The sequence below is a fragment of the Phocoena sinus genome, chromosome 1, assembly GCF_008692025.1.
Source record: "Phocoena sinus isolate mPhoSin1 chromosome 1, mPhoSin1.pri, whole genome shotgun sequence".
NCBI classification, from domain to species: Eukaryota; Metazoa; Chordata; class Mammalia; order Artiodactyla; family Phocoenidae; genus Phocoena; species Phocoena sinus.
Window position 1 is genome coordinate 69,647,507 of NC_045763.1, and position 23,842 is coordinate 69,671,348.

Genomic DNA, 23,842 nt, shown 5'->3' on the forward strand with positions numbered 1-23,842 from the left:
ATTTATTAAAATTACCTGAGAGTATCTCACAAATTGCCACACAAGAACCTAAATCAAGTTAAAGAAAAATATTTCACACACTTTGGGTTTGATTCAATCATTCAGTTACTCAAATATTTATGGAGTTTCCCAGTTCCCAAATGTGAGTATGTCTACACTGGGAAATAAGTAAAAATTAATCAAAAAGTCAGGATCTGTGCCCTGCTGTCAGAGTTCACATTCTAAAGCAAGTTAACATAGGAGCATGTAATTGAGTTCTTATTAAAATAAAAGTTTCCATTTTTATTTCAAAATTTGACTCCCTTCACTGCATACTGGGAGAAGTTTATATTAATTTTAAAAGAAATTGTGCTCTCAGATCAGTTATTGGTAATACAGAGAATGATGAAGATTGTATCCCTGTGGTCTATAACTGCAAAAGTGATATGCAAAAATACTGAGGAAAAGAATTCACTAGGTCTGAGTTATTGGTCGAGTCTAAGAAAATGAGCCACTTTATATCACCTGATTGTGTTTCTAAAAACAAATTAATGTATCGATATGGTATTTGACTCCAATATATTTTTAAGTCTTGGGTAACACATTAACTGGAAGAAAAAAAAACAAAGATTGATACTGATTTTTGTGTTTCTCCTTACTATGTAGTTTTGAGCACTTGACCTCTTAGCTTCCTTATCAAGAATTTGGAAATAAAAACATTTTCTTATCTATCTCCTAATCTTCTGGACTGGATATACAATATAGGCGAATTCCCTAAATGGTCTGACTCCAATCTTGTTCCTTGAAATACCACTTATCTGAAAGTAACTGCCTCTCTCCCCCCAAGATAGCGGAGATAGGCAAAAAAATTATCTTTCTGAAGTAATATATAAATCTGAATTATTTAAATAGCTTTAAACTTCCCAGTGTCTAACTCCATAATAATTAAGTTTCAAGGAGAAAGTTTCTTTGAATGGGTACAATATAGGAAAATATATGTCTGCTTCTTTTGTGTTATTTCCATTGTTTAAATCAATTTAGCAGTTATGTTACCCACTCTCTGTGATTCTATATTTAATACTTCTTGTGGGATTATAAAATAAATATTTAGATTAGGATGTCACTTGAAAAATTCATTATAACACCATTAAAGAGAAGGTAAATTATTTAAAAATTATCAAAAAATGTTAATAAGGAGAAATATTCAGCATTCCTTCAGCAAAAATTCTTACTGGCTCAAGCCTAACACACCAGGTTGAGCACTACAAGAACAAAGGCATACACACAGCCTGTAACATAACAGGATCCATGGCTGCTGAAGAAGACAGACAAAAACCCAAATTATTAGGATGTGGTGTGTATAACAAATAAATGAGGTGTTTAGCGGTACCCTAGTAACTCAGAGAAGAGACGGTTTCCTCAGCAAGTTTTCAGGATAAAAGGGAGAAGGTTATTCGCACAGAAGGTTTAGAAGAGGAAGAGATGCTTGAGCCAGGCACTGAAGTATAAGAAGAATTCAGACAAACAAAAGGGGCCCCAATGATCCATTCAGACAAAGGAAAGAACTCACCCAAATGCCTGAAGCCTGCAGAAGCATCATACTTTAGAGGAGAACTATATTGTGGAACACCGGCCATGAAGGTAGAGGCTGTAGGGCCAGAATCTATGCAGACAGATATGGTCTAAACTGGGAAAACACTTGCTAAGAATTTCAGACTAAATTCAGTGGGTAAAGGATAGCCATCATCAGATTTTATGTAGTGGAGAAGTCTGATTGGACTTGAATTTCAAAACAATTTTTGAAATATAAGGAAAATTAGCTAAGATCCAGGTAGACCTGCTAAAACGCTGTAAGACATGAAAAACTAACAAAACAGAGTCAAGGAGAAAGGGGGGAGGGTGGGCTAGATCAGAAATATTTTCATGTTAAAAGTCAGTGATCTGGGGAGAGAAAGGAAAGTGGGTAGGATTCACCTAGATTAGGCATGAACTGAAAACTGTGTCATCTGGATAATGACTAACATGTGGATCTTTATATATTTTTTTAAGGTTGTATTTTTTTTTCAAAGTTACATTTATTTATTTATTTTGGCCATACTGCACGGCATGTGGGGTCTTAGTTCTCCAACCAGGAATTGAACCCACACCCCCTGCACTGGAAGGCAAAGTCTTAACCACTGGACCACCAGGGAAGTCCCTGGGTCTTTACATTCTTATTTTTATTCTTGTGACTTTGAAATTTTTCATAATAAAATGATTTTAAAATATTAGTGTGGCTTGGAGACTAACTGGATATGAGTTAGTTGGAGAGGAAGTGAGGACTCCCAGGTTCTGACTTGGAGGGATTTGTTGGCTACATTGACTCACGAGGACAGAGAGAAGCAGAGGAGGAGCTTACTTTGGGGCTAAGAGAGTGAACTCACTTTTGAGCATGGAGAGACTGAGGTGCCTTTAGGACATTCAGATGGGAGTATCCACAGTTGAATAGTCAACCATGAAGCCATAACTTGTTTAAACACAAGGTGGAGCTCAAGACTCCCTTCTTTTCCAGAGGATGAGTCAGAAGCAAGAGCCTGGCATTTACTAGGCTACAGTGCAGGGAACAAGCCTGCTGTCTTCCTTCGCCCTTATCTCTAGATGGACCCTTTCTCCTGACTCCTCCTGCTTTGATCTCAGTAGTTTAAATGAACTTCGCCTTGGGCATTATCACACTCTCTTGTTATTCCTTTTTCTTTTCTTTCTTCCTTTTTTTTTTGTTGTTGTTCTTTGTAGCTTCTACTTACTTGAGTTTGCCTCTTCCTACCAACTGAGTGATAAAGTCCAGAGGTTAGGATGTGAGGGTAGAGAGAAAGGACCAAGGAAGCCCCTTAACCTGTGTTTGGTCTCAGTGTTGACCAGAAAATTCCTTGGGGTTCCACTTGCTTCAGTCCAGCCTATTGGAAAACTACACAAAGCTTTAAAATAATACACAGATGAATATACCAGAAATATCTTCTCTCATTATGTTTTTGGGCAGCTTGTTCCTATGGTTGATGATTAGTTACTGATTTAGTTATTGGCTTATATTTAGTTATTGGCTTACATTAAAAACTAGATCAGCATGATTTATACCGAATAATCTGAAAGAAGAGAGGAAACATTTTTCAGGCATTCTGCTAGATGGCTCATTTTAGTTTATTTAATCGTTACAATAACACAATAATTGATATTATCCCCATTCTATTTATTAGGAAATTAAAGCCCAGATGCATTACATCATGCTAGTTTAGAGAATCTGTTGGATGTCGTTATTATATTTAAGAATGCCTGGCTCTAAAGACCAAGTTATATCTTTGTATTGTAGAGTGAGGTGTACTTTGTAAAGTGTGCTTCTTAACAAGGCATAAGTAGTGGGTATATAATTCTCCAAATTCAAGAGTGATATTGAGTACCCTAGTAATGACATGTTTTTGGCAACAAAGCATAGAATTATATTACTTCCTGTATAATAATGTAGAATTTTACTAGCTTTATAGGTCACTGGCATTCCAGAATCTTAAGATTTTAGTTTTTCTTCCATTTTTCAATCTATTGACCACAGATGGGGAAAAATAATTAAAAAAGAGAAGATATTCCCCTTTCTTTTTCTAGCACTTGAAATATTATTGGCTGGACTCAAATTGATTATAACAACTTGAAAGCCAGAGAACTTTAACAGCAGCATCACTCTTATACACATTTTCCCTCTGGACACGATTGCCAGTATTGCTCCGTAAATTTGAACACTAAAATGACTATAACCATTGTGTGATTACTTGTGAAACAGGCCCTCTAAGTCAAAGATGGAGCAACTCACACGCTTTTTTTCCTATTTCTCCCCAAGGCAGTCTCCTGGGCTCATTTATTTTCAGTAACACTGGTAATTCTCTTCTCATATCCAGCATTCTTTAATGAACTTAGAAGAATCATCCTTACGAGCCCCCTGAATTATGGACTTCCTATGGTTTATATTTTTCTGGGTAATATGAAGGTAAACATATAGTCATGGAGGTAAGGGGGAGAAAAAGGTCAGCAGAAGGGAAAGAAAAAAAGGAGAGCTGCAATGAAACCAGAATGGGTTCAGTCAGTCAAGAAAAGTAATGGAGTTATTGTTTCCACGCTGGAACTGTCATTACCAACTGCTATACAAGACAAGGAAAGGTATCAAAGGAGACACTTGGAATTATATCTTTCTTGCCCTCTGGGAATTTCTTCTGCACCTGACTCTTCAAGTGCAGCCCAGAATATGAGTATGATACACACATAACCCACCCTTCCACATAAACATACTGACATATGCAGAATTATTAAGAAGACAGAGAAAAAAATAAATCCAGTGCTGAAGATATACTTCCTACGTTACCACTGTTGATTCTAAAACACATAGTATAAAATGTATGTTTCCCATAACTGTAAAATTAATAAGACCAATTTAGTAAAGGAAAAGTCAGACACATCAAATGCAAAATGTTAGAATTTACCATGGTAAAGAAAGTAGAATTGCATAAGAATAAATTGTTCGTGCTGGGTATTTATTATTTGAAAAAAAATTATTTAGTGGAAATGTGTGTTTTTTTCATTGTTTGAAGCAACAAGTATCACTTGAAAATTTTATGAAAGAAGTGTGCCTTTGACTATGGATCAGATTTTGCAAAGGCTATATAAGCCAGGAAAACAAAAACAAAAACAAAAATGTATAGGATGGTCTCTGTTGCTGCTTTTGCATTTACTTATTTTCCAAGAGAAATGTAGCACTTAAAATATTCTCATTTTATACTACTGTCACTTTTTTAGTCCATTCTTGGTAGAAATTATTAACACACACATTTTTGAGCAAACAAGCAAAACCAAGTGTAAGCAGAGTAGGCAAACAGGAGAAAAATAAATCACTAGACACTGGAAACCACTTCTCTTGTTCGTTTGATACAAACGGTAGGATAAAAATCCTCATACATTTATTTCACATTATAAATTAACTATTCTAAAGTTTTTTCATTTCATTGTATCTATCAACTGTAACAGTAAAAATGAATAATACTCTTATATATAGTGCTTCTGGTGCTTGAGTGATGGCCATGAAATAGTTTTTGAGAAACTAGTTTTATTGATTTTTGTTTCTAATCATTAAATAATACATATTCCAGGGGAAAGTCAAATCCATGATAGAAAAATCTTACAAACTTGAAACCGAGTCCCCCTAAAACTGAGTTCCCCTTCTGAGTTTACAATTAATTTCTCTATCCCCTTCTTGTCCTACCCCTGTTCCCCTCAGGATTGATGAGTATCAAAGAAAAGAGGGGACGTAAACCAAGCAGGACTGTGCGGGGGGGCCTGTGTACAGAAGCCCTGATCATGCATCGTACGACCCTCTCCTCTAACACTATCTTTAAAAACCCTTGTCTAAAAGCCATGAGAGAGTTCAGGTCTTTTGAGCATGAGCTGCCTATTCTCTTGCTTGCAATAAACGCTGTACTTTCCTTCACCACAACCTGGTGTCAGCAGATTGGATTTGCTACACTTCGGGCAAGCAGACCCAAGTTTGGTTCAGTAACAAGCTCTCAGTTGCAAAAGAATTTGCCAGTTTATAAAGGAAAAACAGTTATAATAGTATCAGGTTCTTGCTAACATAACTGAGAGACAGTAAGATACCATGTAAGTCACTGAGATAAAATGACTATGAGACCAGTTCTCTAGTTCTCTAACCAGCCAAAGAAATCTTTTACTCATCAGGATGAAAAACATTTGTAGAAATACATGGATTCAACGAGTAGATCACCCATGCACTCTGTGAAGAAAACATTCGAGATACCTTTGAATCAAATAATAATGAATTTAGGAGACAGAGCTCAACAAGGGAAAATAAGATGGAGGTGTAACAATGGTAGACAGCAAATCCTGCAATATGTAAATTCAAATGAATGATTATGAATGTGCAATATAAAAGATAATTAGAATTCTTATAAAAATTTACTGAAAGGAAAACCTAAGAGTCTGGATATAGTGGGTTCATATTACTGTGGTCAGGCTGAGGATAGAGTACAGTGGCAAGTAAAGCACACTGTAGAAAGGAAAGTACAAAATGTGCACCTAATTTTGGTAAAGTACAAAAATGTGAATTTGATTATGAATAGAAAAAGGAAATGGACTGAGAATTTACAATTTAATTTTTAAAAAAAACAAGAGGAAAGGGGATGAAAAGTAAACTGATTAAGAAAAAATTAAAAGAAAAAATGAAACTATAAGTAAAAAAGCTAACATGAAATAATTTTGATGGAATACAAATATCAATCAAATATATCAACTGTTATGCTAAGTGGAAAAGACTCATATTTCCCCATTATAAGACACAGCTTGTTAGATTAGTTTACAGTTGCAATCCAACTATTTTGTTAATAATAAACACACTTAAACTTTAAATTAAAGCAACCTTGAAAATAAATCAGAGGACAAAGAAAATAGGGATGGCACATTTAATATCAAAAATACCCACATTACTGCCAGCCTGATTTAATTATTAATGAAACCTTGTTTCCTTAATTTTAAGATGTCATAAATTTTGTCACTTCATCAATGTGATAAAATATTTTGGGAAAAAACTATAGCCAATCTACACTTATTAAAAGTTTAAACATTTACCCTACAAATACATAGTACTTTCTTTATCATAAAATTGACTCTAATCCTTTTACACATTATATTCTAATATAATTTGGAATTACCTTTGGTATCCAACAGTACATATGTTATGATAATATGATGCCTTCCCTAATTTGTGATCATAACCTTCACCTCTATATTCACTACATTTAGATGTGGCAGATGTTACTGAAATGCAAAAGCTATCAGAGTTTTGCGTGCATTTTCTTTTTAGCTAAACTAGGATTTTGCTTGCTTTTGTTGCATTGTATAGCACTGAACATTTATATAACTTCTCAGCACTCAGTTTTAGGCTCTGACAGATTTCTCATGCCTGAGTAATATTTGTTCCTGTTGCCCACATTGGTAATACCAACTTCTCCTAGGTTTGCTCATTGTATTATCCATTCCTAAATGTGTTAATATCTGAGCAAGAAATGGCAACAGACTTGAAACTTATTTCTCTATCAGCCAACAAGTTCATCCTGATATCAAACTAACAATGAAAAGCAGTATTTGTCTAATGTTCAATTCTGTGTTACATTTTAATTTGGGGGAAGGCAAGAGTTTAACGCTCAGTTTTCAAATTCCTCAATCTAATTTACTTTTTCCTTATTTTTCAATTCTTTCATGCTAAATTAGGTTTCCCCATGATTATTTTTCAAAATATATAATATAAAATAGTATTGCTGACAACAGTGAATTAAATTAGTTATCAACAGCATTAAAAGTTAATGAAATTTTTTAATTAAAATTATCCAAAGTTTTAGAAAACAACAAAAACAAAACCCCAAAAACTTCTAAATAATGCACAGGATAGAAGAAATTAGAAATTATAATGGATATTTTGTAGCTTTCTGACACTAGAAATGAGTATATAATTCACAAAAGAAACTCAACATATAAAATTGCAAATAAATATTTATCCTTACTGATAAATAAACTCAAATTAAAGAGCAAATGAAGGTCAATTATCATCTATAAATTTAGCATACCTTTAAAAATTCTTACCACCATTTTTATTAAAGCTAGAGATTTGCTGTTATTTCGTGATCAATAAGTAGTCCATGGTCATTTGTTACAACACTATCCCACACTGTATTCCTTATTTGCTACTACTAAAGTTTTAAAACCAGACTGGGGCAATAGGGCAGAAAAAGCAAAGACCCATGAACATCTTCCATAACATCTTACTCCGATTCTGCCTCCACTCTGATTTTTTGATTTTTCTCTTGGGAAAAGTGTTAGAACAGTGTATGGACTGGTGGGCAACCTGGTACCATGACCTTTTTTTTTTTTTTTTTTCCCCAAAAAATAGCAATTCACAGAACTAATGGATTTCAACTTGTATTCCCTTTGATTTTATTGGTCTGAACTCTTTTTACATTACTTTAACACTTCAACATTTTAATTTCTCGTAACTGTAAAGAAAAAAAATAGAGGAACTTAAGAGAATACTGAACCAGAGTTGGTGTTATAAGAGCACTCACATATCTTGCTAACAGAAGTATATGCACTGTTAAATTAAGAGCCTGAAAAAATGGCCACATCTTTTCCCCCAGGAATTTCCCTTCTAGGTAATAATTCTAAGGTTCAAAGATACGACAAAATTTAGTTCAAGAACTTTCACTGAAGTTATATAATGGTAAGAATAAGCAAGCGCCTAAATACCCATTACAAATATTTTGAATTATGTGATAATTTACAGCCATTCAAAATCATATTTTGAAGAATACTGGCTAACTTTAGATAACATCCATAGTTTAATAAGTGAGATATCCTGAAAAACACAATGATGAATCCCATCTCCTATTGCTTACTAATTATTTGAAATATCTCTGACACCTTTTAAGAAAGATGCTTACTTGGAGGCATATCCTCATATGAATTATTTCACTGAAATAAAAAATGTGGCTTTTTTTGTAAAGCATCTGCTTGCACCATGATTTTTCTAAAGCTATTAAATTTTACAACAGTTATTCAGACTTTTTTAACTATATCTGTGCCCATGGGCAGTTTGTGATTTTATATATGTTGTAAATAATATCTAGAGTTTAAAATTATCACACAAATGCCATAGTAAATATTTAAATCAGGTTTCTGGCAACCATAAGCCTTTGGAATAGACCATAAATCTGACAATGACCCTTTGCTCTTGAAACATTAACTATACCTTGACACCCATATTGAGTGATCTAACATAATTACCTCTATCCCAGACCATAAAGATTGCAAAGCCAACTGTGATCTGGATGTGGAGTTAGAAAATTTGATACTGTCATAACTCTTCTACTTTACTATATATTTCCCAGGTTAAGGTTTGCAAACTTTTTTTTTTTTTTTTTTGCAGTTGCCTATGGTAGGAAAGGCATACATCTCCATGACTGGATATATTTATAAATACAGTGAAACAACTTTTTCATAAAAAATATTTACCCTTCTGTCATTTACCGTCGTTTGATATTTCCAATTCTATATTATTTCAGTATGTTTTAAAAAGCTGGTCATGATCCACTCCATCGACTATTTCGCCTTTTAACTACATAAACTATATATATATATATATATATTTTTTTTTTTTTTTTTTTTTTTTTGTGGTACGCGGGCCTCTCACTGTTGTGGCCTCTCCCGTTGCGGAGCACAGGCTCCGGACGCGCAGGCTCAGCGGCCATGGCTCACGAGCCCAGCTGCTCCGCGGCATGTGGGATCTTCCCGGATCGGGGCACGAACCCGTGTCCCCTGCATCGGCAGGCAGACTCTCAACCACTGCGCCACCAGGGAAGCCCAATAAACTACGTTTTGAACAAGCACAGATGGCTAGAGTCACTTGATTCTGTTTAGTGTCAGTTCCACATTTTATGACACCATGTGTTGATGACCTACTGTATGCCAAAGGCCAAGCAATTTTTTTTTTTTTTACTGGCAGTCACAACAACCCTGGAGCCAGGCCATCAGGGCTGCATGTATAGCCTTTATATGGCACCACTGTATATATGTCCTTGATACGGCGCCATTGTACGTATTAGAAAAATGTGCCCTCTCTGAGTGGACACAGCTTTGTAGGCATGGGAGTAAGTGAGCATATGAAAGTTTTGCACCAATTTGTAAGAAGCATCCCCTCCTCCGTGTGAAACCAGCCCTGCATCTTGGAACAGGGCCTGGAGAGCAGAGCATGGGCAAGACTTCAGGCTATGCTGTAATCAACATTTAATGCATCCCTAAAGTGCCTCAGTCAGCAAGCAGCCTTTGTGCTTCTCCTTAGACATCATTCACTCTCTGTGTTCAACTATTACCCCTGGGGATTTACATTTTTTTCCCCTACATCCTTGATCTCTCTCTGCATTTTAATTCAACAGCTACAAGATACTCCCACTTATCTCTCTCAGCATTTCCCTATACTAAACACAGGAAGTTTTCATATATTACCTCCTTCTTCAAAGATGAGAGCCATTCTGCCTCCCTCAAGTTCTTTGCATCTACACCATCATTTCATGAGTCCTCCTGCAGTCCTATGTTGAAGATATCTTTGATTCCTTTCTCTTCCCTGTCTTCTCCAACCAAGAATAAACTTTATCTTGACAATGTCAGGATGACATTTTTTTCTTTAAATATTTCCCATAAATCATATTGATCTTTCTTCAAAAATATGTCATTTATGTATTTTGTTTTATAACTAATATATATGTATATATGTATGTGTGAATATATAATATACATAGTTTTTATTTTTTAAAAGAAAGGAATACAGAAATTTAATTTCAATAACATTTCCACTTTTCTGGTAACATATCTTTTCATATATGACAGATATCTCACTATGTACAAAATAAAGTGCAATAATGGTGAGGATATACATAAAACCTATGGCTAATAGAGCTAATCAAATAACAAATTTTAAGTAATACAAAATACGGTGCCAATCTATTTGAGAAAAATGACCATGGAAGCTTACATTTTCTTAGAAATACTTGATATGCAAAATTATAGCATGCATAAAAGCTTGTTTTCACATTTTATTATTATTAAAATATGGTTTCTGTATTTTATCATTGTAAGTTGATGAACTATCTACAAATATGCCACTTTCTCAAGGAAAGAGACCATAAGTTATTGATATTTGTATTTTCAGTCAAGTGTACATATCTAGCACATAGCAGATGCACAGGAAATTCTTGCTCAATGAGGAGACCATGATATTGAATCTTCTTGCTTGCACCCAGATCAGAGTATGTCATGCACTTTTTATTGACAAACTGTTGAAAACTTAGTATGGGATTTGTAAGAGGTATAAATCGTACCAGTGTTCCCACTGCAACAGAGGTCTTGTTGCTTGCTAGGCAACTCGTGCTCCATATTTCCTTTGCTCCAACCTTTCTCTGCTGCTTTGTATACCTGTCTGCCTTTCCTACCTGATCCCAAACTCCTCTGCACCCAGAAAAAAAGTTAATACACCCTGCCTAGTTAGGAGTATTTGGACTCCCAGGGTGCTGCCAAGATTATCTTTCTCTGCCTTCTGAAGTCTCTAGCGAAACGGAAAGCTCTAATTGGATTTGGATATTTGAGGTCTCCTTTGGGACTGTGTAAAATGAACCTGGTACTCCTAGTTTTCATATTAGCAGGATTAAATATGACATTTGTTCATATTTTAAGACAACTCTACCTTTATCTTAAAGCATGCCACAAAACGATTATTTTATCATTTACGTCTGGCTGGTCTTAAATCACAGTCACTTGACTGTTTTATAGGATATCTTAGTAAAAAAAGATAAAAATACATTTACACATAATAAAATCAAGGCCCCAAGAAATAATTAAAGCATGTAAAGAAACTGTTTCATGGGGCATATAATAAACATATGGACATTTCTTCAATTCTTAGAAGAGTTCACTGATTTAAAAAATCGTTGCTGTTCAAAAAAAGGTATGAGTAATTTATAGCTATTTAAATTGAAAATGATACTAGGTGTAATCAAACATCATGCTTGTAAGTCCTAACATAACTGCCTTAAGGGTCAGTTAGAAATTGCTTTCCACCATCAGTTTTGCAGCCTTATACCACTGTTTAGGTACACTGAACTGTGTGAGGATGATTTAGCTAATAGTTCAGACCCTGGGAAAAGACATGATGCCTTATTTTCCAGACCAGTGATCTGACTGGTCTGGAAAACAAATATAGGATGGTAAAACTGATTATATAACTTGAAATGTGAATACTTAAGAGCAAAGGAGACTGATTCAAAAACTGTTCAACTTGAAAATGAATGTTCAAGATCAGAGTGATCCTGATATTACTGTACATTTCTTTATCACTCTAGTGTCTTTCTAGCTCAGAGTATGCAGTTACTGCATTTTTTTATGTTTAATAACATCTTTTTATGACAAGCCACTGTAGTCTTAGAGGTATCTCATTTTTAGTTCAGACACTATTTCTGATCAAAGTACAAAGCAGAAAAGGTTGCAACAATAACCTTAGAATTAAGTTGTTTACATCCCCACATATGACGTAAAAATGAGTGAAAACAGCAAGGACATTCTAGGTTGTTGGTATTAGGTTGCATCCCTACTATCTACTTAAAATGTTTTCATGTTTATTTTTCCCCTAGCTCTATTGTTAGCCATGTCATTTCAAAACCTAATAAAATTCTTCCATTTAAGTCCATTTTTTCTTTCTAAAATATTTCATCAATCAGTACAACTGTGCTTTTTCGTGGGATAATTGCAAATTGTCATGTCAAAAAAAAGCATCTGCATGTCCTCATCCCCCTTATCTCCACACGGGGCAAGGATGACAGCTAATTTATTAGTTCAGATATTGTTAAACTCATCAAATAAAATACTGTTTTCTGCTTCTGTGATGTTTTCTGTTACAGTATCAAAACTGTCTCTTTCAAAGTCCATTTAAAGATGCCTGTGATAGCAGTTAGTTATGCCTAATGCCTTTGTTGTACAGACATTGAAAATGGGAACTCCTTGGTTCTGGCTAAATGACTTGTACCAGATATTCTGGAAGAGAAAAGATGTGTAATCGGAATACAGTTCTGCTTGTTGGTGTGTTAGTATGAAGACTTTAAATCAGGAAGATAAACATTTATTTACCACCAGTGGCTTTTTTTCCAGGCAAGTCACTCAGTACTACTTTGTGTCTCTGTATTCTCACCTACAAAGGGGTGATATTATAATTACTTCTTTTAAAATTTCTGTAGAATTGTTTTCAGCAAATCAGATAGTGACTGTAATGGATTTGAATGTTAATCTGTGAAGCTATTTTATTCCTAGTATTTTAACCTTTAAAAACAGAAATTCACCTAAGTCATAGTATAGAAATCTAATTGATGCTTATAACAGTACAGTCCACAGTTCTGATAAAATGCAAATATATATTTTTGGAGGTTCCTTTTTTAATGTAAAGGCTAAAATTTTTAATTTTTAAAAATAATCACACTTAAATATGACTAAAAACTCCTATAATCTGAATAATATTTACTACTTTGTTATAAGAATAAAATGTAAGTGAAATATTAACTGATGATTCAATTTTAACTGTGCTAGAAAAGGAGATATTTGGAAACTAACTCCTTGTACTTTCTTGTTCATAGCCAGCAAAACTTGTAGGCTAACATAAAAATAAATAATATAGAACAACGTGCTAACATTTCAGTTTTTATAGTATTCTTGGAGATACCCAAACCATAAAGTGTTCATTTAAGGAAAAAAAATGGAGCACTTCCTTATCTCACAGTCCAACATTTCTGCAGCAAACAATAAAATGATTTCCCAATAACAAGTATAACCAGAATCCTCTTTTAAATAGCCTACTCTAAAAACCAATAGCTGGAAAGAACAAGAGACTGTAAGCATTAAAACTACTATACCCATTTCAATCTATCTCTTATAATAATGATTACACAATTATATATATAATGATATATAATGATAATGATATTATAATAATGATTGTGCTAGGCAGTTACATTAACTGTGTCATTTAAATAAAACACACCTTTGAAAACTATTGCCCCCATTTTATAGGTGCAAATACTGAAAGCACAGAGACAGACGTTAAGTAGCAGGCTGAAGGGCACAACACTGGAGGGTCAGAGCTGGGTTATAAATCTGACAGCTGAGATGACACTCTAAAATATTAAGCAAGATTTATATTATCTCCAATGAACATAGTGCCAAAAAAACTATTCTCCAATGAGAAAGTAAAGTTCATTTCAGTTTAACAGTGATAACAGCACAGAATCAAAAAAAGAAACAAAAACAACAAAAAACAATGAAGCTGTTATTTGGAATCCTGGTTGAAAAGAGCCATAAGAGATTGAGAAAAAACACAGACTGAAAAGTCATGTATAATAAAGTTTGAATCTTATGTGACTTGTCCACACTTTAAATTCTCCATCAGCAAAACGGAATTAATAATGTCCACTGAAGAGTAACTGTAAGCATTAAAAATCCATTGAAGTTGGGAGGGAGAGATGAATAGGCAGAGCACAGAGGATTTTTAGGGCAGTTAAAATGGTCTATATGATAATATAGTGGTGGCTACATTTCATTACTTATTTTTTCAAACCCATAAAATGCACAACACCAAGAGTGAACCTTAATATAAGCTATGGACTCTGCGTCGTAATGATGTGTCAGTGCAGGTTCACCAATTGTAAGAAACATCCCACTCTGGTGGGGGGTGTTGATAATGGAGGACGCTGTGCAAGTGTTGGCTTAGGAGGTGGACAGGACATCTCTGTATCTTCCTCTCAATCTGCTATGAACCTAAATCTGCTTTAAATGTAAAGACTTTAAAAATAAAACAGCAAATGTCCTCAGGGAGTAACTGGTACATTGAAGGTGCTGTACAAATACTATGGATAACAAAGCATACTAACTGTTGAGTAAATATGTAGGAAAGTAAATAATTATTTTTAGCCCACTGCTTAGGTTATGGGATCCTACCTTTGTTTCTGTAAAGCATGTATTTATCACCATACTGTACCAATAGGATGACAAGTCTGACTGGATTTTATATCAGTATGAATGCTAAGTTCTAATATTTATGGCCAAATCTTCATTAAGACAGTAAACAGAAACACATTACTGCATAATTCTAAGATCAGAATTAGTAGGTTTCATTGTAAATCTTACTGACTCATAAGTTTTCTAACGTAGCATATTTAGAACAAATGGAAATTATAAATACGTTAAAAAGAATAAAATCCAGAACAAGGAACTTATATAAAAAATAGTTTTGTTCCTATACCAAACCTTTCTCATGTAAGAACTGTACATATTCACAACTAGCACACTGATAGGAGTTTGTTGAATTAGAAAGGGAACATGCTGGGAAATAAAATGCATTATTTGAAGATGAGGAGGGTGGTATTGGCTATTTGGTTTCACGAATGTAATCTTATTGCCAAATCTTTTTCAAATTCTCTGCAACAGTTCTGTTTTCTAATTAATGTCTCAAATTGTAAGACCTTTCACATGGTTTCATGGCCGGCATACATTTGCACGTTTCCCCCCAAATGTTTTTTGTTCCACAACAACACTCCAGCTGTTGTTGCCACCTCACTTGTTCACCAAAAGTGTGGGAAGTCTGGTTGAGGAGTCAGATTGCCCGCGGACCCTGTTGCCACCAGGTGTGGGCCTCTCAGCTTTGAATGTCAGACTGAATTCATCTGCAAAGCACATATTTCTGTGGTTTTAAAAGAAGCCAGACAGGTCGCATCCTTAGATGGTTAGCATTTTCATTTTCATATATCCAGTTTGCTCCACTTTATTCCTTTGATTTACTTCCAAATTTAGTCTTCTTTTCTTTCTTTATGAGCTGGTTTCAAAGCATTTTAAAAAAACAGGTTCTTTAATTTTGTTTCAGACCTTAGAGTTAAACCAAGAACTCTTTTTATCCCCTAATTTATATGCCTTTTAAAAATAAGTTTATTTTCGCTCCATGTAACAGAGCAAATATCTAGTAACTCCTTTCATATATGTGTAGGTATTATATATCAGCTATATAGAGAGAGAGACGACCTTCATTTCTAAAGAAATGAAAGATTCTGAGTGACTTTTCTACTTATAATTAAAAATATTATTTTAAAACCTATCATGTAAATGTATATGGCTTTAAAAGGTATTCTTATGACTATACTTAAAGTTTCAAATAAGGGATATTTTATGAGCAAGTACAACATATGGAAACTATAATTTGAATAAAATGTAACATATATCAATTTCTCCTAAGTGACGTGAGATGTATCTTATATGAAAAGTTAAATGTCAAAAGAAATAAGTAAGGAAAGAAGTCTATTTATATAATGTTAAACACGTAAAACACATTTTTCAACAAATTTTGCCATCTAAAATCTTTATGATAAATTGACCCGCTGTTATCCCTCTCCACTTGTAAAATGTGCTAAAATATCCATTACTACTAAAGGATTTTTGTTTTATGTTGTTTTCCTCATATATGTTCATATTCTATAATTCTCCTTTTCAACAACTCCAAGAAGACTTTTGACTAATTTAATTAAAAATTAAGCTTAGGGCAACTGACAAAATCTTAGGTAGTTATCCATGAGCTTTAACTTTGATTTCTTTATTTAATTATTGAAGTATATTGACAACAATTTTTAGAGAAAAATACACTCTCATTTCTAGCTCAATCAGCATATTGAATACACACACACACACACACACACATACATGTGCACTCTTGGGGTAAGTACTCTGATTTCAATTATTATTTAATAATTACCTACAAAATTGAGGCTAAAAATCACAACCTTGTGTTATGTCTCCCTGTAGATACAGGTGAATTTGAGTACCATGATCTATTTTCTTCTACTCTTCCAGGTATTTCTTGGCAATCCAATTGTGCTATTTGGTTTAAAAAAAAAAAAAAATTATAGTGTCTCTTTTAAAAATATGACTCCAAAATCCTGTGAGGTTAAAAAAAGGAATAATGTACTCAGTTATGCTTTTCACTTTTATGTAATATTATACCCAAGGAAACATACTCAGTTACTGTATTAATTTCCTATTGCTGCTATAACAAATTACTACAGACTTGGTGGTAATGGCACAAATGGCAATGGATCTCACTGGGCTAAAATATTTTGCTGGGGCTGAGTTCCCCTTAGGAAACCTTAGCAGAGAATCTATTTTCTTGCCTTTTCTGACTTCTGGAGGCTATCAGCATTTCTTAGCTCATGCCCCCCGATCCATTGTCAAAGCCAGAAATGGCTAGTTGAGTCTTTCTCATCTCATTACTCTGACACTGACCCTTCTGCCTTCCTCTTCCACATTTTGGGACACTTGTGAGATTACATTGGGCCCACTCAGATACTACATGATAATTGTCCTACTTTAAGGTCACATGATCAGCAACCTTAATTTCACATGCAACCTTACTTTCTTCTTGCCATGTAATATAGTATACTTACAGGTTTCAAGGATTAGGGCATGGATACCTTTGCAGGCCTTTATCCTGCCTACCAATAGTCACCTATTTAATATGTTGAAGAAACACTAACAAGACTAGAAAATAGACTGCAGTGGGCATGTGAAAACATCTGTTTTTCAGATCCTATTACAATCATACAATCACAGAGAGAAAAAAAATGAATAAATAGATCAACTTTTCTCTCTAGCACCAAATTGAAATTGGGAGCTTCCAAATTGAAATTGGAAGCTTCTTTATATGATTATAAAGTAATCCTAACTCTTGACGACTATGTTTCTGGATATCTCTCATTAATAGGACCAAAATGGTTTCTGAGTTGTAACTATGATGAAGGAAACACTAATGATTGCTTAGAATAAATATCTCATGATAACTTAATGATATGACAATTATAATATAGAAACAATGGTGAAAATTATTCCATTATATGAACATTCCTCAATTGAGTTATACATTCTACTGATAATGGTCAAATGGATTGTTTGCAGTTTTAACTATTAGAAATATTTCTCTATGAATATTTTTATGTCTTTTGGTGCATATGTAGTAGAATTGTTGAGTTACAGATCATGCTTACCTTCAAGCATACTAGAAAATGCCAAACTTTTCCCAAAGTAGTTATATCAATTTATTTTCATGCTAGTACTGATGAGAGTTCCCATTGTCCAAAAATTTCATTAACATTTGATATTGACAATCTTTAAACGTTTTACCCATCCTGGTAGGTGTGTAGTATTGACTTACTTTTAATCTCTGTGATTATTAATAAGTGTGACCATATTTTCTTATGCTCACAATGCATTTGAATATCTTCTTTCGTGGACTGCCTATGCAAGTCTGTTGCCCATTTTCTATTGGGTTCTTTGCCTTATTATTATTTTGTAGAAGTTCTTTACATATCCTATGTAACAGTCATTGACAAATTATATGTGTTGCATGTATTTTCTCCCACTATATGACTTGTCTTTTCATTAATGATGTCATTTGAAGAAAAAAATATATTTTTCATCTAATCCCATTTATATTTACTTTTATGGTTACTACTATTTTGCCCTGTTGAAGACATAATTTCTTAACATCCTCTTAATCTTCTACAAGCTGTTCTGATTTTCATTTCTTATATTTACAATTCAACTAGAGCTAACTATTATGTATGATGTAAATAGAGGGTATGCTTTTCGTTTTTCCATATGGATCTTTAATTGTTTCATCACCATTTACTGAAAAGACCATTCTTTCTCCATTTTCTGTAATACCTGTGTTATTGTAAACCAAAATAAGTATAAAAATATAAAATTAACTATTAAAGAAATTGAATCTGTAATTAAAAATAAACAAAACACCAGGCCTGTATGGTGCACCATCTGGATAATATAATGAAATAATGCCATTTCAAAAATTCTTTCAGAGAACAGAAGAGATGGAATACTATCCAACCAATTCTAAGAAGCCAGAAAAATATAAAAATCTGAAAAACTGATAAGGACATTATGAGAAAGAAAAATTACAGATCAATTTCATTCATAAATAATAATGCCAAAATGCTAAAAAAAATAGCAGCAAATCTAATCGAGTAAAATACAAAAGTGGATAACATATGATGGCTAACTCTGACTTGTTACAAGAATACAAAGATGGTTTAACATTTGAAAATCAATGTAATTTACCACACTAGTAATGTAAAGAAAAAATAGCATGGTCATCTTAAGAGATAAAGCATAAAGACTTTATTGAATTCAGCATTTATTCCTGATGAAAATTTCTATAAGCAAGTAATAAAAGGGATAATACAGTAAACATAAAATTTAATGGTGAAAAGAAAGTTTTCCTTTGAGAAGAGAAATGAGATAAAGATGTCTGCTTTTACCACATCTATTCATCATTGTACTGGTGATACAGTGAGGCAATAAAAATAAATGAAAGGTATAAGTATTAAAAGAACAAAATAAAATAGTAGATGATTTGATAAATTATCAGAAATATAAATACATGTATCAAGCTCATCAGATAAAGGCGAATTTGTAATTAAAAGCTTTCCCAGAAAGACAACTCCAGGCCTAAATGGCTTCAATGGTAAATTCTTCCAAAAACTTAGGAAATAAATGCCAATGCTAAACACACTCTTTCAGAAAATCCAAGAAAATAATTTCCAATTAATTCTATGAGGTCACCATTACCGAGATACCAAAATCAGATAAAGGCATTACAAGAAAACTACATGCCAATATCCCTCATGAACACAGATGTAAAAATTCTAAACACCACTGTAGCAAATTTAATCCAATAATACATACAAAACATAACACATCATGACCAGCTGGGTTTATCCTAGCAATATAAATGTGGTTTAACTTTTGAAAACAATCAATATAATTCACTATATTAACCAACTAAAAAAGAAAAATAATCTGATTATTTCTATTAATGCAGATAAAGGATTTGACAAAATTCAAAATCCATTCCTAACCTAACTAAACTAACCTTCGGCAAACTGGCAATTGAAGGAAACTTCCTCAATCTCATAAAGGACTTTACAAAAAAAATCTTAAATTATATTTAATGGTGAAAGACTGAATGTTCTTCTTTAAGGTGAATAACAAAATAAGGATATCTGCTCTCATTACTTTTATTCAACATTAAATTAGAGGTTTTAGCCTGTGTAATAAGGCAGGAAAAGGAAAAAAGGGCATTTAGGTTGGAATAAAAAGAAGTAAAAGGAAGTAAAGTAAGGGGAAGAAGTTATACTTTTTATTTGTAGGATAGTTTTTTAAGAAAATGGTGACAAAATAGTTGGATATTGATATGTAAAAAAAAAGAACTTTAATCCCTACTTCACACCATATTAAAAAAATAACTCAAAATAGACCACAATAAAAAACATAGGATGAATTTTTGTGGCTTGAATTATAAGAATATTTTTTAGATACAGCACAAAGAGCAAAATCAATAAATGATCAAACTGATAAACTAAAGTTCACCAAAAATTTAAATGTTTGCTTTTTGAAAGACACTGTTAAGATAATGTAAAGTCATAAATTGGGAGAAAATATTTGCAAAGAATATATCTCAGAAAAGACTTCAATCCATAATATATTTTAAAAACTCTCAAAGTACAATAATAAGGAAAAAACAATAATATTGGGTAAAAGAGTTGAACAGACACTTCAGCAAAGATAGTGATTGACAAGAAGCATGTAAAAAGATGTGCAACATTGCTAGTATCTTGGGAAATGCAAATTAAAACCACAATGAGCTACCATTACATACATAATAGAAAAGCTAAAATTAAAGTGATGGACCACAGCAAATGTTGATGAGAATGTGGAACAACTAGATCTCTCGTTATCTATGGGAAAGTAAAATGGTTCAATCATATTGCAAAACATCTTGGCAACTTCTTATAAACATACAGTTACCAAATGAACCAGCAAGTCAATTTCTAGGCACTCACGAGAAATGTAAACATATGTCCATAATAAGACTAGTGTATGGATTTTCATAGCAGTTTTATTCGTACCCCAAACTATAAACAACCCAAATGTCCATCAAATGAATGATTAATAAATTATAAATATTACTCAGAAAGAGAAAGAAATAAACTACTGATACTTTATGTTAAAAAAAGCAGTCATATTCAAAAAACTATGTATTTAAGACTGCATGTATTTGAGATAGATCAGATCTACAGTGACAGAAAGTCAATCAGTGGTTGCCTCAGGTCTGGTTTGGGGATGGGGACAAGATTGACTATGATAGATTATATGGGAACTTTTGGGGGTGATAAAATATTTTATATACTGATTGTGGTGTTGGGTATGTGGCTTTATAAACTTATCAAAGTTATCAAATATAAATTTTAAATGGGTGACTATTACTGTATGCAAATTATACCTCAGTAAAGTTGATTTTTAAAAATGCAAAAGGCTAAATGCTTCTAAGATACTCTTGAAGAAAGTGACTTTATCAGTAGAGACTTACAGTAATTAAATTACAGTAATTAAGACCATGTGGTGCTAATACAAGAATAGACAAAGAGACCAAAGAAACAGAGAACCCAGAAACAGATCCATGTACAAATATATGTGTAGGTAGTAGCAGTAATAGTAATAGTAGTAATACTATGTGTGTGGATTGGTGAGTAGTTTGGAGAATGAGTACTATTTTTCCTGTATTACTACTAGAATTTGGCTATAGACTATTTATACTAGTGATTACATTTTACAACACAGGTATAACCTTTACTTGGAATTAATTAGCAAAGACTAACATAATCAAAATAGTAGACAGTCACCCCTATCATGTATTTGTGGTAGAAAATATTACCTAAGAAGTATAAGCCACTAGACCAGAAAATAAACTCATTAAATAAATCAGAAATTAACAAATAACTAACATTTCTAAATTAATAGTATTCTCCCCACCAAACTTTGCAACCATGTAAATTTCCATAACAATTCCCACTCTTCTCTACATCCTCTATTACAATGGCCATTTGAAAAAAGTTTGGGATCAGCTTCTTTGCCATCCAAAATAGTTAAGACTTCCACTTGGTTCTAGGACCCTAAATCACATATCATCAGCATTCCAGTTCTCTTCAAGTTTAAAAGTACCCATTGTGATCTATATCCCTGACTCTAATCTCTGTGCTATTAATCAGGTTCTAGATTTCTGGAGCTTGGGGTACTCTTGGGGAATTTTCTTGCCCTCTACAAAGGATCAGGGCAGACCATCTATTGGCATCACTGGATGTGTTACCTACACAACTGTGTTTGTATTAAAAATGTACTGCCGGGCTTCCCTGGTGGCGCAGTGGTTGAGAGTCCGCCTGCCGATGCAGGGGACACGGGTTTGTGTCCCATGGGAAGATCCTACATGCCACGGAGCGGTTGGGCCCGTGAGCCATGGCCACTGAGCCTGTGCTCCGCAACGGGAGAGGTCACAACACAATGCGGGTGAGAGGCCCGCGTACCGCAAAAAAAAAAAAAAAAAAAAAAAAAATTACTGTCTACCCTACAGCTGACACTGTAAAAGTGAAAGGCACTATCTTTGCCCACAATAACATGGAAGATGAAAAGCTACAATTTCCAAGTAGAAAATTGCCTGCAATAATCAATGCCTCAATTCCTCTCCCGTGTAATTCTTCAGGCCATTGTTGCCAGATGTTTCTGTTTTTATTATCATCTTTTTCTTATAACCTTCCTCTTCAACATATATGATATATTCTTCCCTTTGAGAAGGATTTCCTAAGAAACCTTAGAGTATTTTATAAATATGCACAAGAGCAGACTAACATTTATCAAGTACTTTCCAGGTACTGAAATCTGTAAGTGCTTTACATGTGTTGTTTCAATTGATCCTCACAAAAATTCCTGTGGGTTAGATTTTATTAGTTCTATTTTACCTGTTGTAAAATTAGAATCAAAGAGGTTGACTTTCCAAAGTTTACAAACCTGGAAAGCTTGGAGTTAGGACTAAATTAATCGAATGCCAAAGATCTTATTCTTTTTTTCATCTCTATCCTAACATATTCTATTCTATATATTAGATTGATAATCTAATGTTGATGTTCTACATTTTAATGTTTTAACATTAATATTTTTAAATGAATAAATTAATATTTATTTTACAATGTTTAATATTTTAAGTATTTTAATATAAATTTTGGACTGTCAGTACTTATCATTTACCACTAGCAGCAGCAGCAATTTTTAGAGTCAGTTATGGGTAAAATTTAACAAAAACACAGGTCCAAATACACCTAAAATTTAAACCTAGAAAACACCATAGTCTTATCTATAGCTCACATAATTATCTCTCAAATGTGGCTGGCCTTCCTAAGAAAGTAGAAACAAAGCTTTTATGATAATTTAAATGGTTAACATAACCCTCAAGAATAAACATCGTTCACAGTCATGAGAGCTACAGACCCAAAATATAAATGTCATCATGGCCTTTCCCTGCTTAAAAAATCTTGCTTTCAAAACTAACTTCAAATCCCATAGTTTGATATTTAAGTCCATTCCCCATCATTTGATACTGATGTTCCTTCATGATCCAGCCCTTGGCTATGTCTCTCTTCTCACCTTACCCTTGCAGCCAATATTTCAGATCTACTAAATACTTGAAGATTTTCAAACTCATGTCTCTCATTTTCAGAACCATTTAACATATTACTTCTGACACATTATTCTTCTTAACCTCACTTTAACAAAAAGTACTAATATTTTCGGACATAAATCAGATTTAACCTTTTTCCAGCCTTGCTAATTTCTCAACTAGGCATGGGCACACACTCCCCAGTTGGAAGGCATTCCCTTCTCCCATGTGCTCTCTCTTCTTCCAATGCTTATTCATAGTGAGTTTCAATCCTTTTTATTTACTGTAGACTTTTTCACTTGGCCTTTCTTCTGAAGAGTACGGACATCTTTGTTTCTTTCCAACTTTTTCGGATAAGAACACAATAAATACTTAGTTTAAAAAACACTGCTTTTTCCAATATAACGGTCTCCAATAGAGACCTATATATCAAGTCCATTTGAGTGTTCCACTGAAAAAGAGTTCTAACTTCTACAATTAAAAAAGTTTTACTTAGGTCTTCCCTGGTGGCTCAGTGGTTGAGAGTCCAACCCCCGATGCAGGGGACACAGGTTCGTGCCCCGGTCCAGGAATATCCCACATGCCATGGAGCGGCTGGGCCCGTGAGCCATGGCCGCTGAGCCTGCGCGTCAGCAGCCTGTGCTCTGCAAC

The 23,842-nt window shown here is 33.7% G+C and overlaps 1 protein-coding gene across 3 annotated transcripts in view; it reads right to left on the reverse strand.

Moving 5' to 3' along the window:
* Positions 1-23,842, reverse strand: part of ADGRL4 (adhesion G protein-coupled receptor L4) — a 121,928-nt gene that overhangs the window by 61,163 nt on the left and 36,923 nt on the right. The window contains exon 1 of one of the 3 annotated variants that reach the window (XM_032647638.1): positions 16-32. The exons of the other annotated variants lie outside the window; for them this stretch is intronic. The gene's annotated coding sequence lies outside the window, so the exon portion shown is untranslated. Of the gene's footprint in view, positions 1-15; positions 33-23,842 lie in introns of those variants that run through there. 3 annotated transcript variants of the gene reach the window in all.